At 38.9% G+C, this 9760-nt stretch overlaps 1 pseudogene; it reads right to left on the bottom strand.

Moving 5' to 3' along the window:
* Nucleotides 1–2249: 2249 nt before the first annotated feature.
* The window catches only part of LOC129671095 (ubiquitin-conjugating enzyme E2 variant 1-like), a 32843-nt pseudogene continuing 25332 nt past the window's right edge, over nt 2250–9760 (bottom strand).

Raw genomic sequence — 9760 nt, 5'->3', positions numbered from 1 at the left:
CTTCCTTCCTTCCTTCCTTCCTTCCTTCCTTCCTTCCTTCCTTCCTTCTTTCCTTCCTTCCTTATAGTTTTGTTGTTGTTGTAGTGTTGGGGACCCAATCCAGAGCCTGTATTATCACAAGGAAGCAATCTGAGTTATATTCCAACAACCTTAGAGATCAGCTTTCTTAATGTAACAGAGCCTCTGTTTTTTTGTTTTGTTTTTTGGCACGGAGAGAGTGCTTTAGCTTCTGAGCCAATGTTCCCCTTCCCTTGGTCATTTAACGGTTAGAAGACCCAGGAGGTCCTCAGGCACATGCTGTGGGTGTTGGCTCCTTTAACTGTGTTAGGTGCTCTTGGCCTCTCTTTCCCCTGCACTGGTATCCTTCTGAAGGAATACACCTGCACCTAAAGGACCTGGAATCCAACAGGCAGCCCAATACAAAGACACAGTAAGCACTGCGAACCACTTCTTTCTTGAAAATGTTAAATCTCTGTGCAACGTAATGGGGACATCAATACTGGTGAGTTGTTACCACGGCAGGAGGCCCAAAGGGATGATAGTAACACTGCCTTCTAAAGCCATCCTCTGGCACCTTTGCCCCTGTGGAGCCACCATCTGGAAGGTAGGCACAGCGCCACTAAACAGATGGGACCAAGCAGAGAAGGATCTGCCATTACACGCTGCTTTCCACTCTGGTCCTCACAAGGTTTCCAGTAGAAAGTGCAGCCAGCTTTTTATACCTCACCCTTCCGTACCTCATAAAAGGAGATGCTATTCTTTCCCATGATGAAAAGGCAGACTGGGTCTACCTCTCTGGAAGCTGACCCTCTTCCTGGAGCAGGTGCTGCCAGATCCCACACGTGTTATTTACACAGTTTTAATAACCAACATTTGTATTAATTTTCTTTCAAAACAGTTTAAAATGGCCTAACTTTTAGAATCTTAATTCAGCACATGTATAGAAGCTTTAGGGTGGGAATGAAAAGCAAAACAGTTTGACAATTTTTTTTCCTTAGCTCTTTTAGAATGTACTTGGACTGAGGGTGAAAAAAACCTAGCAGTCATTTGTTGCTTGGAAAAATTTTAGTGGTTACTTTAATTCAGACCCAAAGAAGTAAGTTTCATAATTCTTGCCCTCTAGAAACTTACCAGCTTGTTGAGGAAATAGAACATATGTCTAAAATGCTAAAAATCTTCTCCCATTACAAAATGTTGGAATCAATATTTCTTTTTATCATAATTATTATAATCGAAATAAAGCATTCTGAAAATACAGGAGCCTGAGTCCACAGGGTCAGAGCCAGCTGTCAGGATCCACATCAAATTTGATGAGTGGCCAGGATGACGAGAGAGCTCTCTTCAAACCTCTTCAATGTGTAAAAGCAAAAAAATCATGGGAAAAGGAACGGACTCAGAAACCTATGTGCTTAAACCTCTCTGTGCATGGCTTTTCTTTAGGCATAATCACAAAAGACCCTGAGTGCTGGCAGGTCTGAGTTGCCCTGAGACTGCTCTCTTCACCTGGAGGCCTGAGCTCGGAGATTTGAGCTCGATGCCCATGGTGGCTTCAAAGCTAAGAACCAAGAATTTTCTTTCCCAGGCCAGTGGCCAGTGTGGTCTGGATCAAAGTGAGAGAAGCCAGATTCTTTCAACCTCACGCGATGACTTCTAACCACAGCAAGTTTTGGGTGGTGATGGACAACCAGGAAGTTGAAGAGTGGGGGGGGGGAGGGGGAAACAGCATCCTTTGATAAAGGTGGTAGGACAAGAAGCCATGAATTACTCACCCCAGCTTAATTTCAGAGGGAGAGGGGGTGATGATTAGATAGGGTATCACTTAAGACTTAAGAAAGAAAGCCGGGTACAGCCAAAGCACCCTCAAGGCAGCGGTAGTCCCACAGCCACTACCTGAAGCCTTTCCTTCAATTCTAAGGGCCACCATGAGGCTGTGGCCAAAGGCAGACCGAGGCCATGTGTCAGCAGCAGGTGACTGCCCAATGTCTGTTGACATTTGTGTTAGCTGTGCCCACACTCCCAAAGGGTCCCACACATGCCTTCTTGATCCCAGAAGTTCAACTAGGCAGAGAGCAGTTTCTGCTCGACACAAGATGTGTCTACACAACACAGCTTAGGTATTTCAAAGGGACAAGAAGTCAGTACAGTGTCTCAAGATGAAGTTTGATAGGAGCACCCTCTCCAGTATTTGGGGTCTACAAGAGTATCTAGAAAATTTACTACTTTTGTGGAAAATGGAGACTTGGGTTACATCAGGCAGAGTTAATATAACTGTTCGGTGGCTGTGGCAGCTTCATGTTCCTTTTCACCAACCCCCCGCCCCAAGCTCCTGCAGGACAACTTTGATGCTGTGGAAATTTTACCATTTTGCCAGCACTGTGGTGGCTCTTGGGTCCACCACTCCATTTGAACTCCTCACACCGCTCATATCGACTTTTATTACAAATCTTACAAATGAGGCTGCTTCTCGGTGTTCAGGCCCTTGTTCTATTTTAATGCTGTATATCAGGTTTTTATAAATTATTCTTTGAGGCCCAAATATAATCCCTGTCCATCTTGTGTCATGTCTTTGACATCCTCTAGACCCCAGCTAACTGTGCCATTGCTTACCTCTTTGGTGGCCTTCTTCCAGGTCTTCCAAAAGTCAGAAATTCCAAGGAACTTTTACTCCCAACTCTGTGGTGGCTGCCACCTATAATTTTCTTAGAAAATATTTGTAGGGGAATAGTTTCCATATCAAAATGAGAAATTTTTAATTATTGATACAGGGGATAGAGAGCTATTTCAGAGGTCAAAGGTACTGGCTGTTCTTCCAGAGAAATTGAGTCCCATTCCCAGCGTCCACATGGTGGCTCACAACCATCTGTAATTCCAGTTCCAGGAAATTCTGAACCCTATTCTGGCCTCTGCAGACACCAGGCACTTATGTAGTATACAGATAAAACAACTATATCAATAAAATAATTATTTTTAAAAAGATTCTTGATACATTATAAAATATCTTATTACATACTTATTAAATGTATAATTTATTTGACTAATTTTGTGAGGCATTTGTATTTTCATATCTTCCCTTAAAATTCACAACCTCTATCATAGATCAAATATTCTGAACTTAATTGACAAGGCAATTAAGAGAGGCAGGAGTGATTAAAATTCAAGGATCATATCTTGCCTTTGATTTTCACTTTAGATTTTCTTACACTACATTACCTTATTCCTGACTCCTTTATATCAGATATGTTTGAAGAAAACAACATTTACTTCTTCATGCACTTTAAATAAATTAGTAGTATAGTTTACTTGTAGACAGATAATTTACTTCCACTTGGTTCTGGTGACTTTCTACATCTCTATATGAAACCATAGTCATCTATCTACTAAGCTAGTCTTCCGTACAACTTCCTATAGACCTAGTCTGTGGCTAGTGTTAGGTAATCTTGGTGGAGGAAAGAAATTACCACTGGCTGTAGAAATTTGCATAGTAAATTACCTCTAGTTGTAGTCATTTGCATACTGGTTAGCTAGCTTCCTGAAGAAGGGAGTTATAAGTCTACTCTCAAAAATTATGTTATCTTTCAACCTGGTAGCTTTGAAGCATAAACTAAGAGGCTTGGAAATTGGCAACAATGAGAACTCTGAGTATTCCAAATCAAGTCTGAGTTTTATTTTCTGTATTTCAGAGTTTTCAATAAATAAAATAAAAAGCCGGCATTTGATTCACTAGTCTTATTATTTGTGGCATTTCTGTATGTGTTGTGAGTGTGTAACTTATTTCCTCTCCCAGTTATAAGATCGTGAAGAGTCAGATCTTACTCACTTCAGTTCCCAAACTGAGGAATTATACAAATATTCCCAGAGTGGGTTAGGTTATTATGTTTGATGATTGTTTTCCTGAGGACAGAAAGGGAAGAAAAACATTCCACCTCTTTTCAGGTTCCAAAAGCAAGTATTCTTTTGTTGTTCTTTTCTCTTTTAGTCCGAAAATATCACCAGGCCACAAAAATATTTAAATAGTTTTTTATACAGAAGTGTTATAGATAATGTGTTTATAATAATTTATCCTTTTCCCCTGCCAGATAAGATTTACACTGTTCTTAGTGTTGTGTTCATGCTCAGCAGGCTAGGTCTCATAGCTTTGCCCTACTTTTGCTCGGAGCCATTTAGTGTGCATTTGTCATTTGTTTCAGAGATTAACCCATTGAAAAATACAGTTGATGATTTAAAAAAAAAATTTGGTAGTACAAAACACCGTCATGCTACAAAATAATTCTATGAATAAAATGCACATTTGATGTTTTGTTTTAATTATAGAAACTATACAGACTGAAAATCTGTAAATGAACATCAATAGACTATAGGATCTTTGGAGAATGTAATAAAATATAAGGCATTGCTTATTTCTCCAGTGGGATGAGTTTATCCTGGTTGTTATTCTCCCCTGGTAGCAATAGCCACCAGCTTCCATTTTTAATTACCTTCACAGAATTGCTCCCCAAGGCTTCATTCTTGAAATTTCTCAAAAACACACTTTCGGTAGTGGGAAAGAAGATGTTTGCGCCCATGCTTGTATTTGCAAGAACAATTTTAGGATGCATTCTAAATGGTTGAGCATATTGAATTTAAAACCTCTTAGAAACTGCAGTGGGCTATCCTCCAAGAAGACGTGAGAAGTGGAAACACAGGCTAATAAAGACGTGCTCATGTGTGGTAACCAGCAATATCATTTCCTTTTCAGCAGTATGCTGTCACTGTTGAGTGCAGAAGAACTGAAAGAGAGTCTTGCCTGAACAGTAGTGAACCTTCTATTACTGGATTGCTAAAATTCCCTCTTCAAGGACCTGTTCAGATTCTGGTAAGGACTGACTTCATCCCTTAAAAAGGCTATTGTTATTTTTTTAATAAACTTTGGTGAAAGTTTATTAATAGTTTTTTGAAAAAGTTTATTGAATAGTTTTCTTGAGCGTCAGTCTTCAGGTCCCAGGAAATCTCTTGTGCAAGTTTGAGCTGTCATGTGTCCAGCAATACTCACAATTCTTGGTGGAAAATAAGCATGCCAACAAAGAAGCATAAATACTTCTTAAGGACTAAATTAAAAATTGTTAAAATTCAATTTTATAATGAAAATAAATAGGGCTGAAGAGTTGGCTCAGAGATTAAGAGTACTGACTGCTCTTTCAGAGGTCCTGAGTTCAATTCCCAGCAACCACATGGTGGCTCACAATTATCTATAATGTGATCTGATGTCCTCTTTTGCTGTGTAGGTGTACATGGAGATAGAGCACTCACATACATTAAATAAATAAATAAAACATAAAAAGGGGGGGGACTGCAGAGACTGATGCATCAACCAAAGATCATGCACGGGGAGGGCCTAGAAACCCTGCTCAGATGTAGCTTATAGGCAGCTCAGTCTCCAAGTGAGTCCCCTAATAAAGGCAGCAGAGACATGAACTCTGATATGAACTCAGTGGCTGGTCTTTGATCACTTCCCCCTTGCAGGGTGGCCTTACCAGGCCACAGAGGACCCAAGTCTCATTGACGCAACAGTAGAGAAGTAGGACCCTGAGCTCTGAGTCAACAGGGTTTTTAAAGGGAAAGTCTGTGATCAGGGGGTTTCCATGACAGCAAGTGGGGGGGGGGCACATGTTTCCATGACAGCAAACAGGAGGGCTTATGCCTTCATGTTACAGGATTAGGTAAAAGTTAAAGGGGCGAGGTGACCTTCTCTGTGGCACAATTGCCTAAGGCATATGATCACGATGGCTATTCTTTTTTAAACTATATCTGAAACATTGGGGAGATTTTCCCCACCCGATTCTCAACTGATTCTCATTGATTATTGCCAGAGATTGTCTCTATTTTCTATGATTTATTCTGTGATATTTTCTGGAGGCTGTTGCTAGGAGAGTTAACTTTGTTTTCTGCCATTTCCCTATTATTAACTGCTCTGTCTTCCTCGACTCCTCATTATGAATCTGACAATGTTCATAGGACTTGCTTGTGTAGTACATGGGGATGGCGATGTATTTCTAGCCTTGAAGTAAGCTGCGAACTTTCTGCAGTTGAGTTCATAACTAACTTTTCATGGCTCAACAACAAGTGAGCTTTTGCTTGTTGTTTAGGAAGAAACGGCTGTGTATCATATGGCTTTTGCAATATTAATTATAATGCTTCTGGCGAAGCAGATATCTCAGATTTGTAACTGATCAATGTATCTAATGGCTAACTCTCTGAGAATCAATTTTGTGAGAACTACTCAGTTAAAGAATCAATCTTAAAACTGGAAAATAGGTTGGGCAAGACAGATATTTAATTTAGTTAATTTGTTTCAGAAAATGTTAGTTTTTCTTGGATGATTAAATGTAAGAGTATTATAATAAAAATTTAAGGACTGTACAATTCATTGAAAAGTATCCAACACTGAGCACTTTAATATACTTTTGAATTATGGCCTATTTTTATTTATTTCTTTTCAGTGATCTATAAAAAGGTACCCAATTTTTGGATGCCTGAATACATTGTTCAAATCTAAGTAAACATATTTATCTTTTAGATAATTATTCTTTATCATCCCCACAAATTACTGTTCTCCTCTTGTGTCCTATCTATTTCAAAGTCTATAACCATTAACAATCTCTTTTTTCGATACATACAAATATTAAAAGTTAGTATCTGGCCAGGAAGAGTGGTGGTAAACACCTTTAATCTCAGCGCAAAGACAGCCAGATCTCTGTAAGTTCCAGGCCAGTTTGATAAATACATCAAGTTCTAGTACAACCAGAGAGAGTGTAATAGTGAGAACTTGTTTCTAAAAAAAATTAAAAAATAAAAAGGACCTGAGAATGAGAGAGAACATGTGAGTTTCGAAAATCTTTTTTGTGGCAGGATCACACCCAACCACTTCATCACCTTTTTCAGGTCCATCCATTTTCCTGCAAATGTTACAATTTCATAATTTTACTTTTATTTATGGCAGAATCAAATTTTATTATCTACATATGCCAATTTTTTTTTCATTTATCAGTTGATGAACATCTAGGTTGCTTTCATGGGTATGCATGTACCTCTGTGATAGGAGTAGACCTGGTCCTGTGATAGCTCTGGTTTTAAGTTTTAAAGAAATCAATATTCTCCTTATACTAGTTTACACTCTCAGCAGAAATGAATAAGAGTTTCTATTTCCTTAAATCCATCCCAGTATTTGTTCTTATTTGTTTTCTTGCCAATAGTCATTCTGATTGGAGTAAAATGAAATCTCAAAGTAGTTGTAATTTCATGTTCCTGCTGGCTTAGGATGTTGAACATTTTATGCATGTATGAATTTCACAAATCACTAAAATAATTGTCTGACACAGGGACCAGAAGTCCCTGAGCTGGAATTTCCTGAAAAATAACTAGCTTTCATGGTATCAGTAGGTACCATGAACCACTACCATTCTTATTAGACTTAAGACCCAGTCAACAAGAGGGAAATAATTCCTGGCACTGGAAACCTATGCATCTGCTCAGGTGAAGTCATAGATCTTAGAGGAGAAGCTACAGCCATGACTTTAGTAAACCAGCATAATCCCTAACTACATTCTAAGTAATTCTCCTTATACCCACGAATAACTATAGTCCTCATCTCTCATCAAGAAAACCTCTCTTTGCAATAGATGGAGACCATATCAGGAAACCACAAGCAATCAGATTGCAGCGTTGTGGAGCCCAGTCCCAGTGGGCACATCTACAATAAGACTTTCACACATACGGCTCAGGCAACATTGTGGGTGAAGGGGAGGAAAGATTGTAAGGGCTCGAGGATTTGGGACTTCGTTGTAAGACCGAATCTCCTAGTAACCTCAGTAAAACTCGCCAACATGACTGTCTACACATGACCTGAACCAAGATGCTATTAGTGGACATGCCAAAATATGAAGACCATTAGGCCTCAACGCTACACAAAGAACTACAGCCAGCTGAGGAACACCGAGAACGGGTGAAATAGTCTTTCTCATGGAATAGCACACCAAGCGGTTATTGTCTCAGCTGGTCTTCAATATGCACCAAAATCCCCCCCCAAAAAATTGGCTCAAATGCCAGCCAAAGTAAGAGCAAACAAAGGAGGACAGTAAGTTTCTTTCTTGTGAGTCCTTTATATAGGCTGCCAGCAGAAGAGGTGCAGATTAAAGGTGGGTCTCCCCACCTCAAAGATATGGAGTAGAAGTGGGTCTTCCCATTTCAAATGATTTAATTAAGAAAAAAAAAATCTCTCATAGATGTACTCAGCCATTCAGTTTTACTTAATTTCAGATATGGTCAAATTGCCAAGAATAGCCATCTTAGTTATTCAATACTGAAAGGTCAGTCCTGAAAATATATATACAAGTAGCATTGTACGGACTAAGCAAGTTGTACTTATTAATAAACATGTGTCTTTGTATACATATATGCATGTAACAACAGTTAATGGTTAAAGAGCTTGTGACTTTAAAAAAGAACAAATAAGTATATGGGAAAGTTTGGAGGGAGGACAGTAAAGGGAGAAATGATGTAACTATATATATTATAATCTCAACAAAAAAAGGTAAAACTTCTAAGAAGTCTTAGAAAACAAAGGACTTTTAATGAGTCAATATATAAAGAATGTGAAATTTCTATAGAGGAATTTTTAGTTCAGAACATGGCTGCTCTAGAAAGATCACATCCTAAGACCTTCCAGGTGTGTGTGATCTGGCTGGAATACAGAGATACCTTTAATCTCAGGAGACAGAAGCCAGCAGATCTTTGAGTTCAAGGCCAGCCTGGTATAGAGCAAGTTTCAGGTAAAGAAAAACTTAGGTCCAGGCACAGTGGTACATGACTTTTATCCCAACACTCAGAGGAGACAGAAGGATGCAGATCTCTGAGTTCTAGTCAGTTCAGTTCAGGCAATTCAGTTGAGTCAGTGAGTTGAGAGACAATGCAGTGAAGTTTAGTGCATGGCAGTTCAGTTCATGAAATTCAGAGGCAGTTTTTACCAGGAGAGTTTTACACAGAGACAGGTTGCAGAGAGAACAAGCTAGACACAGGTGAAGACAGAATGAACCAGAACATGAGAAGGAGCTAGAAGATTAGAACATATTGCTAAAGTTAGTATGAGGCCAAGCAGAGTAATTCACTTAGAAGCTGAGAGAAGCCAGTTTGAATCAGTCAGCTTGGAGAAGAGTTTTGAGCTAGATAGCTGAGTTGAAGTAGCCAGCCAGAATTAAGAGAAGCTAGAAATGGTGAGTGTATTCAGAAATAAAACTCAGAGGCTGAACACATTCTAAGCCTAGATTAGGTTGCATGAAGGGTAGAGGTTCCAGAAGTAGCCCTAAGTTAGCAGATGGAGGCAGTAATCCTCTAAGATGACAAATTAAATCAGGTGAATGAAAGTTACTTTTATACATCTCCATTTACAATCTTATATAGATTATATAACAAAATTATACTTAAGGTATAATAAGCATTATTTCTAGGATAGTGGTTTAATAAAACATTTTAAAGTTTAAACAATTAGTCACTTATGTTTCTCCTTTTCAAAGCTGCCTGTCTGAAGCTGTCATTAGGTCATTGTTGAAAGGCAGTTTTGTTCTTCAGTGTGAAGTTCTCAATATTAGCCACTGTATGAGGTATGGCTGGCAAAGATTCTCTCCCATTCTGTAGGCTATTTTTTTTTTCTACTGCATTTTCTTTTCTGGAAGAATTTTTTAATCAATTGCAGTCCTCTTTGTTGACTTATTTTCAGAATATCATTGCC

Source organism: Psammomys obesus, unplaced genomic scaffold (assembly GCF_907164565.1).
Source record: "Psammomys obesus unplaced genomic scaffold, mPsaObe1.curated_primary_1811, whole genome shotgun sequence".
In the NCBI taxonomy this organism is placed as follows: Eukaryota; Metazoa; Chordata; class Mammalia; order Rodentia; family Muridae; genus Psammomys; species Psammomys obesus.
Note: the sequence above shows the minus strand (reverse complement) of the source record. Positions and strands in the feature narration are given on the sequence as shown.